This window comes from Acanthopagrus latus, chromosome 3, assembly GCF_904848185.1.
Source record: "Acanthopagrus latus isolate v.2019 chromosome 3, fAcaLat1.1, whole genome shotgun sequence".
NCBI classification, from domain to species: domain Eukaryota; kingdom Metazoa; phylum Chordata; class Actinopteri; order Spariformes; family Sparidae; genus Acanthopagrus; species Acanthopagrus latus.
Genome location: NC_051041.1, coordinates 1,400,001 through 1,412,236, shown reverse-complemented (window position 1 = coordinate 1,412,236; position 12,236 = coordinate 1,400,001). Strand labels below are relative to the sequence as shown.

General features: G+C 40.9%; 1 long non-coding RNA gene across 4 annotated transcripts in view; it reads left to right on the top strand.

The window, feature by feature from the left end:
* Positions 1-677: 677 nt before the first annotated feature.
* Positions 678-12,236, top strand: part of LOC119016706 — a 33,561-nt gene continuing 22,002 nt past the window's right edge. For 3 of the 4 annotated variants that reach the window (XR_005074242.1, XR_005074241.1, XR_005074239.1), the window contains exons 1-3: positions 797-908; positions 3,811-3,903; positions 4,537-4,636. This is a non-coding gene — a long non-coding RNA (uncharacterized LOC119016706). Of the gene's footprint in view, positions 696-796; positions 909-3,810; positions 3,904-4,536; positions 4,637-12,236 lie in introns of those variants that run through there. The other variant, XR_005074240.1, reaches the window with a different exon arrangement.

Here is a 12,236-nt window from a genome sequence, read left to right as displayed (position 1 = left end):
GCACAGAATCATCACAACTAAACTGAAGTAAAGTCAGAGAGTCAAACAATACAATGACTGAATTTAATTAATTAATTCATTTTAACAGGTTTGTGCACATGATGAATGAGAAGCCACTGAAATATTTTTTGTTGTAAATTAATATAAATGCAGGGAAAACTTTAAGGTAGTAAACGGAGAGAGACAAATCCTTTTTTTTAAAATCCTGTTTGAACCATGTCAGGAATAACACATTTGACTGTCGATTGAAAAGATATTTTTTTTCAAGTAAATAATGTCTCAGTTTGTTGTGATTAAAGTCAAATCTCATGTAGTTTTGAGTTAAAGCGCTCAGTGAATCAGTACATAAATCTACTCATATTGACGACTGCAGTTCTGTGAAAGGAGAGCTGGTTCTGGTTCAGTTCTGAGAGCTGCTAACATACAGGAGCAGCTCTACAACGTGGATTTCGAGATGATGTCATTAATGGGACTGTTGGCTGTGACGTCTTTATAATGACGTATATTCACAGTCTGATTAATGACACAATTCAAACAGGATCAATATGATTAACTCTGTCTTCAGTCACTAATACACGCTGGGAAACCGGAAGGGGCGGGACTTTGACACCCTTTTTTCCTGTCTAGACCATAAGCAGAAATCCCGGGGGGGCAGAAGATATCTAGAGACCTGTCCCCCTTAATAACATCTGTCGGTGAATATATAATTCCAAATTGTATAATAATATGCGCTGATGTTGTTTATGCTAATTCAATACGCAAAACAATGTGCTTTTCGATTTTTAAAAATTGGGCACCCCCTTCATATGCCTCAGAGTGGTTTGGTCCGTTGCCAATCAACCTGCACCTACTCAGCCGTCCCAGTGAGTCTGTGGAGCAGGCGGGAGTGTAGCAGCTAGCTAAACACAGTAAGTAGCTACTTTTCAGAAGTCAGCTTAAAACAAAAGTGCTGTTTTTCCTCTTGTCGCTGAAAGGTTATGTTTAAGCAAAAAAGCCACTCAGTTAACTGTTAAAGCGCAGTGTTCTATCTCAAAATGGCTGCCGCTGTTGACGTCCTGGCGGGCTCGTTAGAAATACCCGGATGTGTGGCCGCTAAAGAACGGCTGCTAGTGGCCGACTTCCTGTCAGAGATATCTGGTTTATGTTGTCACAACCAGGCTAGAAAGTGTCCCAAATCCTCCTTAGTATCCCAATTACAAATATTACCTTCTCCTCCACCTCCTGATATCAAAAGCATAGTTAATAAACATAATATGCTCCTGATTTGAGATGACAGAAATAAAGCTAAACTGCTAAAATGCTAGCCTGTTGACTGGGCTGAACCAGGAGTCTGACATTTTGATTTACTTTGACATTAAAATAATAATCTGGAAGATTTTTATGTAAATAGTATATGTTAAGTCACGATCTGTCTCTGATTGAGGGAACACAATGATGATTGAGCCCTTACATCTGTTGTGATACCAAAGATGGACACTGGGAAAAACATCACAAGCTTCGCACAGTTAGTGATGCGTATGTAACTGTTTTTTAGGTTCATGAGAAGTTTTCTGCTGGAGTCAGGTCTTTTAATTATGTAGTATAATGGTATTCATTATTCACTATTGAATATGGCAGTGATGTCGGCGACTACAATTTGTGTCACTCATGGAATCCAGGTTTTGTTTTCTGACTTTTCAGGGCCAGAAAAGATCTGCATCATTCTGCAGAACTGTCTAACCTGCTGAGCTTTTGTTCTGGGGTGCGATGAGCGTTTGACTCCTGGAAAACTTAAACTAAATGTACACACCATCCGTCTTCAGAGGCAGAACATCTGTTCCTCAGCAGCCACATTGATTCAGTGAAGTTGAAGTAATTTTTGTGACATTTCTGAGCATAAATCCAGCAGCTCGTTCAGATGGTAACAGATGCTTTTTGTCTGCGCTTTAATGTAACAATCGTTTGTTGTTTCTAACTCTGTCATCACTCATTTTAAATGTCAGTACAGTCGATCTCACAGCTGCCGTCATTAACCTGTATTATATTCCGTCTGACGACTTCGAGATCGTCAACTGATAATTTTATCTGCTGCAGCAGCTCAGTGATGACTGCAGGTCAACAGGAGATGTGATCAAATAGCATTGTTTTGTCGTCTGATTGCAAAGACTGAAAAACGTTAAAGAAATAAATGAGAGCAGCTATATGTTGAATTCAGCCACATCTCAACAGTATTTATAATCTCAGGGAGCAAGAGGAGAATGAACAGAGATTTCCCTGCATCTCTTTAGACATGAAGAAGCAGTTCTTATGTGTTAAATGCATAATTTCAAATCATTTTTAAAAAGGTGAACTTGTAAAGATTCTACACCGAAGTTTGCAGGTCATTTTTGTAGATTCCTTCTTGGAGTCTGGACGGAAAGAAACCAAGATTTTGTGAAAAGATGATGCAGACAACAACGTTTGCTTCCTGAAATGAAAAATCAACAGCAGATAAAAACAAAGCAAATCAAATAAAACAACAGAACACTATAAAACATCATGGGATAAAACAAGTGCGATTAAAATGATAAAACCCAAAACTGATCGAAGCTCAGACATGCCTTCCTATAAGAAAAAAAGGTTTTAATTAAATGTTTATTATTATGATTGAACGTTGCCTGTCAGATCTCTCACCGGAAACGTCCGGTCACCTTTACTTACAAGTCAGCCAACAGAGCTGCATTCACCGATCGAAGCGAACGTCCAGGCCTGTAGGGGTTCAGTAAATCTTTAATCTGACTTGGGGCAAGACCATTTAAAGCTTTAAAAGTGATGAGTAAAATTGTAGAAATCGAGACAATATACAACGGGAAGCCAGTGATGTTGGCGAGGAGTAATGAGCTCGAATGTTTTGGTGCCATCACATAAATATCACCAGAATGATGCAGGTGAAATCACCACAGCGGATTTTAGACGTCTGGTCACGTCCGTTCACAAAAATGCCATTCAATGCCAACTGAAAGAGTTCTGAAGGGAAAGTGAGCACTCGAAAGATGAGCGATTATAACTGTGTGTGCAGACACTGAGTGTTTGTTCTGCACCTGTAGCCACCTGTAATGGAAGCTAAGGTTTGTTATCTGAGTGTCAGTCAAGGTCAGTGTTTAGTACAAAACATAAAAACAATCACATTTTTAGAACAAGTATCTGCAGATTTCTTTGTCAGGGTTTGTCCATCTTTTCTCGTGTATCTGCAGCCTTTTCACGTAGTTGTTAAACTCCACCAGCAGCTCACCTGATTCAGATGTAATACAGTATTGATCAGGTATTGTCTGAACATGCCAACACGGATCAAAGCTGTGATGAAAACTCGGGCTCACTCTGCTATGTATCGATCGGCGAGGCTGCTGTTAGTGAAGATGTTTTTATGATTCATCAGTGTGAGCTGGTTTCAGTCTGAATCTTTCACAGATTGTGTGTTTCCAGTGTTTTTGATGAGCTGTCACCTTCTTCAAATAAATAAAAGCTGTGAGTGAGAATATATGTTGCTTTGAAATCGCATTCAAAAGGTTCATAAACAAAATCAGAACGTGTAGATTTAACGCACAAAACCGACAGTTTGACCCCATTTTAATCAGTTTGGTATCGCAGAAGCTCAGAGTAAAGAGTGTTTAATCAATTTCCTCTAATGTTTGTGTGCACGTGTGTGTCCGTGCATGTGTGTGTGTGTGCGTGTGTGTGTGTGTGTGTGTGTGTGTGTGTGTGTGTGTGTGTGTGTGTGTGTGTTTTCTATTAGCTGTAGTGGTGTACTTACCGCATTAATAACCCACCACAGTAATAACGTTTTGTCCCCAGTCAGGGATCAAACTGGCGAGGAACGCTGCTGATGGTGCAACCAGCCGTTCATCCCGCTGAGCGTTGAAAAGCTGCTGCTCTTCTTCTTCTGTGGTAAGACAGTAATAAAGTAGAGCATCTGACATGGGTGTGGTTTTGATTCCTTGATGTGTCCCAGGTATCTGTTTTCCTCTCTGAAGCTTTCTCCGTTTATTGTTTTAAACACTCATATCGCCACGCAGGGCGCAGAAAGAGCATCCAAACCGCAGTTTCATTTTCTCTTCTTCTCTGCTGCGTTTATCAGCTTCTTCTTCTTCTTCTTCTTCTTCTTCTTCTTCGCCACATTGCAAACAAACACATTCTTCTGCAGAATTTATTTTAACAAAAGAAAATGCTTTAATCCACATTTAGAGACGAATGTGCAATAAAAACATATTCTGCAATGATTTTCTACACTGATTTTTAGCTTCATGTGTTATAAAAACGCTTTGTACAAAACTCCACTGAGTTCTGGTCGTTTGAAGGAGCAATTTTTTAAGATCTGGGTAGAATTTTATTTTAAAACATTCAAAAAATGAACAAAAATTAAGAACAGAATGTGAAGAAACAACGGTGCTGATATTTAGACTCCGTTGAACAGAAACACTGATGGACTCTTCATTCTCGAGTTGGAAAAAAAATTCAACATCCATTTATCAGTGTTTTTTTCAAGAGCATTCAGTCACGTTTCAGTGTTTTCACCCACAGATGGAGTCGATGTGGAGAATGAGACGATGTCAGTTTCTCTGTGACAGCCGAGCAAAGTTGAGCCGCCAAAGAGGTGAAGAGGCTCCACGAGGGCGCTGAGGTAAGAGGAGATAAACAAACTCCCAGTTTTGAAAAAGAGGAAAACCGTAGAACGTCTAGAGAATTATCACCTGAATCAGCAGCTTTGGTTTTGAGTTTCAGCTCTTTTGTTTATCTACCTGGACACATTTTTACTGTTCTTACAGATTACATTTTACATCACGATTTTCTTTGTCATTGAAAAACTAGAAAAATCATGAGAATGTGGCGTTTCTCCTGATCTCTGCCTAGCAAACATGTTTTACTACATCTGGAGAACAAATGTTGTTGGAGCATCTCTGCAGCATTGTGCTCTGGTTAGGTTTAGGCACAAAAAAACACTTGGTCGGGGTTAGAAAAACATACCTGTTGTAGTTGCCACAGTCACGGATGGAAATGATCCGACTACCTGTGAAAAATAGCTTTTTCTTTTTTTTCCCCCCTAAACCTGCTGGAAATATCTCCAAGTCTCCTTAGAAATAGAAATATGTAAAGGGAAGAAACTGTAGGACGTTATGAAATGCGATGGAAGTTGTATAGATCGTCACTGTCAGATCAAACCCAAACAAACAGAAGAATAAACGGTTTTCATGTGCCATCATTATCATCGTTGGTTGGGCCTGCTTGGATTTCTGACTTCCGTTCCTCTAAAGTCTTGTTTCTTCAGCCCTGCTAATTAATTCAGCTACTGTTTGCTAAATTATTCCAGTCTGAGGCGGCCAAATAAACCCAATCCCAAACAATCGTAATGAGTGATTAAAAACACGAGCGTATTCTTGTCACGGCAAGATGAAAAACACACTTTTTTAACCTCCATCAAATCAGCGACACAAGGTGAGAACGAGCCGGGATGAATGATCCTGACCTCGAAAAACCTGCGCTGTCAAAGTCATTTAAAACTACATCACACTGCTTTTATCGCAGGTTTCCAGGAATAGACGGACTTGTGTTTGTCACCGCGGTTCTTGAGACAAATGTGAATTGATTTGAAAGTACAGTAACATGAACTGAGAAACGCGGTGTGACCTCCTGCTGCAGCTCCCTCAGCTCCTCCCCAGGTGAGATATCCTGAGCGCTTCCAGGACACGCTGTAATTTCCTTTGACAACATCTTAAATGGCTGCTGCTGATTTTTTTTTTCTGGTGCGGAGCGTAGAGGGGGGTGGTGGAGGAAGAGGAGGAGGAGGAGGAGGAGGAGGGGTTGATGTAACCGGGCTGAAATCACAGTCTTAACATCCCAATCTGTCAGAGTATCTGAAGATGAGACATCTGACAGGCTGCGGCGCTGAAGAAGGTGTCAGAAACACCAGAAAAGAAAACAGACACTCTCTCTCTCACACACACACACACACACACACACACACACACACACACACACACACACACACACACACACACACATATTTACTCTGCCGTGTGCTGAACTTGCTGATTTTCGAGGTTTTACAGGATTATCTGTCCCATACTGCAGCAGTCACTTCTCTCTATATTTGGGGATTTAGTTAAATGTCTCCTGCTCTGATCAAATACTCTTTGAAAATACACTCCTTCTTCTCTCTCTGGTTCGTTTCATGTTGCCTTAAAAGACGACTTCAGTCTGTCTGTTTGTGAGATCAATGGCACAACTTATGTCCTGTAAAATCACCATAATACACTTTGTGTCAGATTCTTTGCTTTCGGGGGGTTATTTTTTGGGCTGAAAGTGAATTAAATCACAAACTGACATGCCAGAAAAATAGAAAACCTCGACAATGTCACGGAATTAAACAGCTTAACCTGAAATATTCAGTTATTGTCGAGACGACCAATTAATCGTGCTGCTGCTAATGATTATTTTTAATATCTATTAATTTTTCTCATTTTATTCTCGATTAATTGTGTCGTTGTTTAATCTCTTGCATGTAAGAAAATAGTGAAAAATGCCTCTCACAGATCCCTGAAGCCCAAAAATGAAGATTCAGTCGTCATCTCCTCCCTCCATGTTGATATGAAGTCAGGCTTCGTAGTCCACAAAACATTTCTGGAGCTTCACAGTAAAACAGGAGGCTGGAGACTGAATTTAAAAAATGAAAAACAACCAAAGAAAAACATAAAATGTCTTCATACGGCTTGTCTGCTCTGATCCAAGTCTCCAGAAACCCTGAGAACACAAACTGATCTGAGAAGATGATTTTTTTCACTGCTGCAGTCAGGTTGATAAACAGGAGTGAGGATACATCAAAATTTGAAACCCAAAGGTTACAAAGGAATCTCTGAGCTCTCCTCCTGTCTGTAAACAAGTCTGTTTATTTAATTTGTTTAGGCAGAAACAATTCAGAAAGTGAAAGTTTGTCTTCTGGTTAACTTTTCTTCTACAGAACTACAGACTGTTCCAGAGTCAGTAACATTGATGATTATAATCAATCACCCCCAGTCACTGGCACCATGTCCCACCCTGGTATTGGTTTCCGGGTGTTTGAAAAATGCAGCAACGAAGGCTTTACTGATTATTTATTACATTATTTAGTTCGGTGAAGACAAAGAGACAACCTGAAACAGAGGTCGACAGTGGTCGACGATGCCTCTTTGTTTTTATGAAGAGAGAACTATATAACCAAAAAGATTAAACATCTAAAGACAACTCAACTCTTTTACCTGAAAATAATATATGTAGCAAAAGCATTGAAATGACTTTATATTGACTGGCTGAAAAAATTTGGGGGACATCACAAATCTCCTCCAAGCATCACTTTTCCTCCTGTTGCCTCGCAGGAGGGGGATCAGTTAACGGTTCAATAACGGGCTGAATTTTTAATGTTTAGCTCAGGAACTGTTCTGAAGTCTGGATGTGGAGCAGAATCTGATCTGGTTATTAACTCGTTCACAGAATATTAAACTTCTGAACTTTTCTTTTTACTTTGACAAAGACGGAAGTGTCGGTTTCTGATTAAACAAAAGGATGTTACTCTTTCACTATCAGGTGTATCTGTAGGAGTGTTTTCCGTAACGTCAGACACAATCTGAGCATGTAACGTTACGTTACATTTCATCCGGTCTCACTCAATACTGGAACAATCTCAAAGTGTCGTCCCCAGTGGATCAGAGTCACCTTGAGTCAAATTGTAGTCAAAGAAATCTATATTGTTCAAAGTGTTTCACTCTGAGCCACGTGACGACCTCGAAATTAAAAATCCACCCTTTGTTCTCGACTCTTCTTTTCTTCCCTCCAGGTACAAACATATTTTCTCTCTGACGCTAACATGCCATAAGTTCATAATTTTGAGTCTTTGCGCCGAAGCTCATTTAATCCAAAAACAAGATCCAAATAGTTTGAAAGAGCCACTTGAGCTCCGAACAAGGTGTTGAAAACAACAAGAACAAAAGGTGCAGGTGCGTCAGCGCAGCCTTCAGAAACCAAAAGATAACGATTGCTTCAACACTATCAAAAGTAAGCGTCCAGTCTCGAGGCCGAGGTCGAGTTCAGTTGTCTGTGTTTGTTTTATCTAATAGTTTGTGTCGCTGGGTTTGTTTTGTTTCTCTATTTGTTGTGAATATAAAAAAAAAACTAAAGAAATATTATTCTGTGTGTTTGCATTGTGAAGATTTAAAAGGAGAAAAAAACCTCACAAATAGTTTTTTCCAGAGAAAAAGTTCAGCCTTGACATGTAAGAAGTGAATCAACGGAGCTGAAACAATCGTTACTTTATTCAACAATCACAGTAAAATATTTGATACTCATACTGAAAAAACATATTCTCAGATTCCATCTTCTGAATGGAGAATATTTCCTGCGTTTTACGTGATGAACTTCATATTTTGGCATTAAAAGAAAAACTAATACAAATGCTTTTCTACATAAAGCAGTTTGACACAGAAACAAAACAAAGTGCAGCCTTGAAATGTAAGAATCCTCTATCAGCCGAACAAAAGAGACAGAATCAGCAACTATTTAAATCATTTTAGATTATCATTCAATTGTGTGCTTTCTCTGATTAATATCTTGGGCTTCAGGGATCAGTGAGAGACATTATCCACTATTTGCTCACATTTAAGAGACCAAACAATCAATTAATTAACTGAGAATTTATGTCAAATTTTCAAACATGCAGTGATTTAAACACACCTCAGAACAATTTCCTTAAATACTGTTCTTAAGATCAATGTTCAGGAACTTTACTTGAGTATTCTCCTCTTTCTGTTACATGATTCTTCCTCTCCATTACTTTTATTTGATACTTGTAGTTATTAGTTACTTTACAGTTTATAGGTTATTAAATGTGACATGTTACCAGGTTATCAGAAGGAGCATAATACATATTTTTAATCTGACAGAACAGTGTTGACAAAGATGTTCAGTTTACCTTCACAGAGGAAAGAAACCGAAAATGTTCACATTTAATGAGCTGCAATCAGAGAATATTGACTTTGTTTTCATTAAAAAATGACTCCAAATTATTAATCCGTTATTAAAATAGTTGGCGATTACTGTAATAACTTAGTACGTATATTTACTGTAGCTCTGTCTCTGCTGAAGTCACATCAGGTAGATTCTCATGAGCAGTGATGGTTGTTTTTCACTGAAGACATCAACTCCCATGATCCCACACTACAATATGACATCATCATCGTCGTCGTTGTATTTCCACCACAGCTGGTCGACCGGCTTGAAACCAATGACCTGCTTGGCCCGATTCCCACAGTACCATCGAAGAATCACTGCTAACAGAAGTGGCTCCGCTAATCCAGTTACAAACACGTTTGATTTACTGTAACGTCTTCTCTATAAAAGTCTCACGTTATTATCCGTTTCTATCCTGGGCAGCAAGTCGCCAATGTGGCCGTCCTTTTTGCGTCTAGCTCCGTGGATTTAGACAGAAGGCGGTATGTTGGGGGTGTGTTCACCAGTTTGCCACCTCGGAGGGTTCACTTGTCTCCACCTACATTGCTGTAAATCCGAGCCATCAGTGTGCCGGCCACTGCGTGAGGTGGGCGGAGGTATTGATGACCTGCACTGTTGTGCGACCCACAGTCGGGGGATTTTAAAACCAGGAAACAGCTGATCACAGCAGTCAGTCCATCACTTCATCCACGGTCATCAAGATGAGCAACTGGACAGCTGCAGAGATCCAGGAGATGCAGCGTCTCCTCGGTCTCTGTAGCTGTCTTCACTGTCCGCTTGTTGTTGTAGCAGCAAGCTGCTAACGGTCACTACTTTCAAATTAAAAGCCCCCCCGCTAAGAACCCAGTTCTAAACTCCAGTGGGGTGCAATGTAGATAGACAAGCCGGCACACTGCAGCATTTACCTTGCTGCAAATGTGTCACCTTTCTATCTAAAAGAGGCTTTTGAGTCAGACTGAACAGCAGATGTGTGAATATACAAGCAGGATGAGAGAAACTGAGAGCTGAACACACTGGCTTTTAAAACCTCTTTCTCTCAGGTTACCTGCACAGACATGAGTTCAGGATCGATTTTAGGGTGAGACGGATGGTTGTTACGTGTTGGCTGCAGTCCTGAGACGTCACCTGGCGACACCTGTGCTCTGGAGCAGGTCCACTGCAGGTGCAGCTCAACTCAGAATGAAAAATCAAATCAGGATTAACAAAAATGCTGGTAGAAAGACGGCATATGTCTTTTGTTTTCATTGCTTTGATTGAGAGACCCCTAGTGTTAGAAACTACATACTGTGTGTTTAAGCTGAGAACCACACGGCAGCAACATATACATGATTTCATCATCAAACAGCATCACTGTGACAGAAGCATAATTAGACTTCAGGCCTTGAAGCTCCGACGCGTCGAGCTGCTTGTTGCTCACTTTCATCTCCAAACACTTAAAAAAAGGTCCAAGAGTGTCGACACATCAATGTATGTGGAGTCTTTTAAACGCCACCGTAAAATCTGACGTATTGCCCCTTTAAGCAGCAGCCGTGAGTGTCTGTCTTGTCGCGTTGAACCGCACCCATCTGCCGCGCCGCCGAGGTTAAAAACAAAAGGCAGATGAACATTATATAACATGACTGCGCCGCTGCACGGATCAGCCTCCCGACGCACAGTCGCTCTTCAAACTCCATCACATTACACAGGGGAGTTTGCATCCCGACCCGGCGACGCGCGGGGAATGTAAAGGAAAACACGTTAGTCTAGTTAGATGTGACAGATTCAAACGGCTGCGGGCGCCTTTGATGAGGGAGAGTCAGGCGGTTAGCGTGCGCCGCTTCACGGTGTTAATATAGGTTAATACGACGGCGGCACATAAAGGTATACAGCCGAGAATAAACATGACAGCAAGAAAGGAGGGAAACGCTGACGCACTTGTCCAAACGTGGCCCGACAAGAGGAGCAGAGCTGACAGGAGCACCATCACACACTTACACACACACACACACACACACATATATATATATATATAAATATATACACACACACACACACACACACTCTGAGAGCAGCGCTGAGAGAGTCTGTGTTGGTGTAACTGTCTGTTCCTGCGACAACGCTTTAATTTCAGCTCTGACCCAAATAGACCCACAAGGCTGGCACTCAGTGTGTGTGTGTGTGTGTGTGTGTGTGTGTGTGTGTGTGTGTGTGTGTGTGTGTGTGTGTGTGTGTGTGTGTGAGGAAAGGTATTATTTTGGAGTTTGAGGTTAGGAACAAGATTTGTTTAAGATCAAGGTGAGGTGTTACAGAACAAAACACACAGATGTAAATGCAGGGTCACAGTGTGTGTGTGTGTGTGTGTGTGTGTGTGTGTGTGCGCGCACAACACTTAAAGGCGCACTGCACCCCAATTTCCCCCCTCGTGTACCTTTTTTTGTGAACCTCGAACAATTCTACTGTCATTATTGTTTCAAAAGTTTCGACCCTGTTGGATTTCGGTTCAGTGTTGATTTGAAAGGGTTCTGTATTCAGGTGAGAAAGGCCACACTGTACACACACACACATACACACACTGTACACACACTGAACACACACACTATACACTCTCAGACAGATGGTAAGTGCAATTCTGCGCCGAGCCCCGTTCCTGAAAAATAGCACAGAGGTTTGAATACAGTCTTTGTGCGCCCAAGACCTCAATAGCCTCGATACAATTGTGTAACGGACCTCCTTTCACAGAGATGGAGAGGACGAATGAGAGAAGGAGGGAGGAGGACGAGAGGGAGAGGGAGAGATGTGGCACAGGGGAGAGAGCTGAAGAATAAGGGAGAGAGATCGAGTCGGAGAGGGAGAAGTAGAAAGAAAATGAGAAAAAAGAAGAACAGGAGGGTTGAGAGGGAGACAAAGACGAGGGAGAGAAGAGAGGAGGATTTAGAGGAAGCAAGTGCCATTCAGGACAAACGGAGGAAGAAAACGAGGGATAACAAGAACTATACGTCCAAAAGTATGTGGACACCCAGATATTAAACACAAAACAACTCTGAGCACCAACATCAACAACGTCGCTACAATATGATGAAGATTGATTTTTGTTTTCATGCACATACGTGACACCAAAAATACTAAATTATTACAAATTATTTCATACCATATATTCATTACTCATTTTTTCAGGTTTGATGCTACGAATGGTGGCGTTTAAATACTCTGTTAGTTAAAAGAGAGACTGAAGTAAAAGATATTTCAGTTGTTTTCTGGCTGCTTTC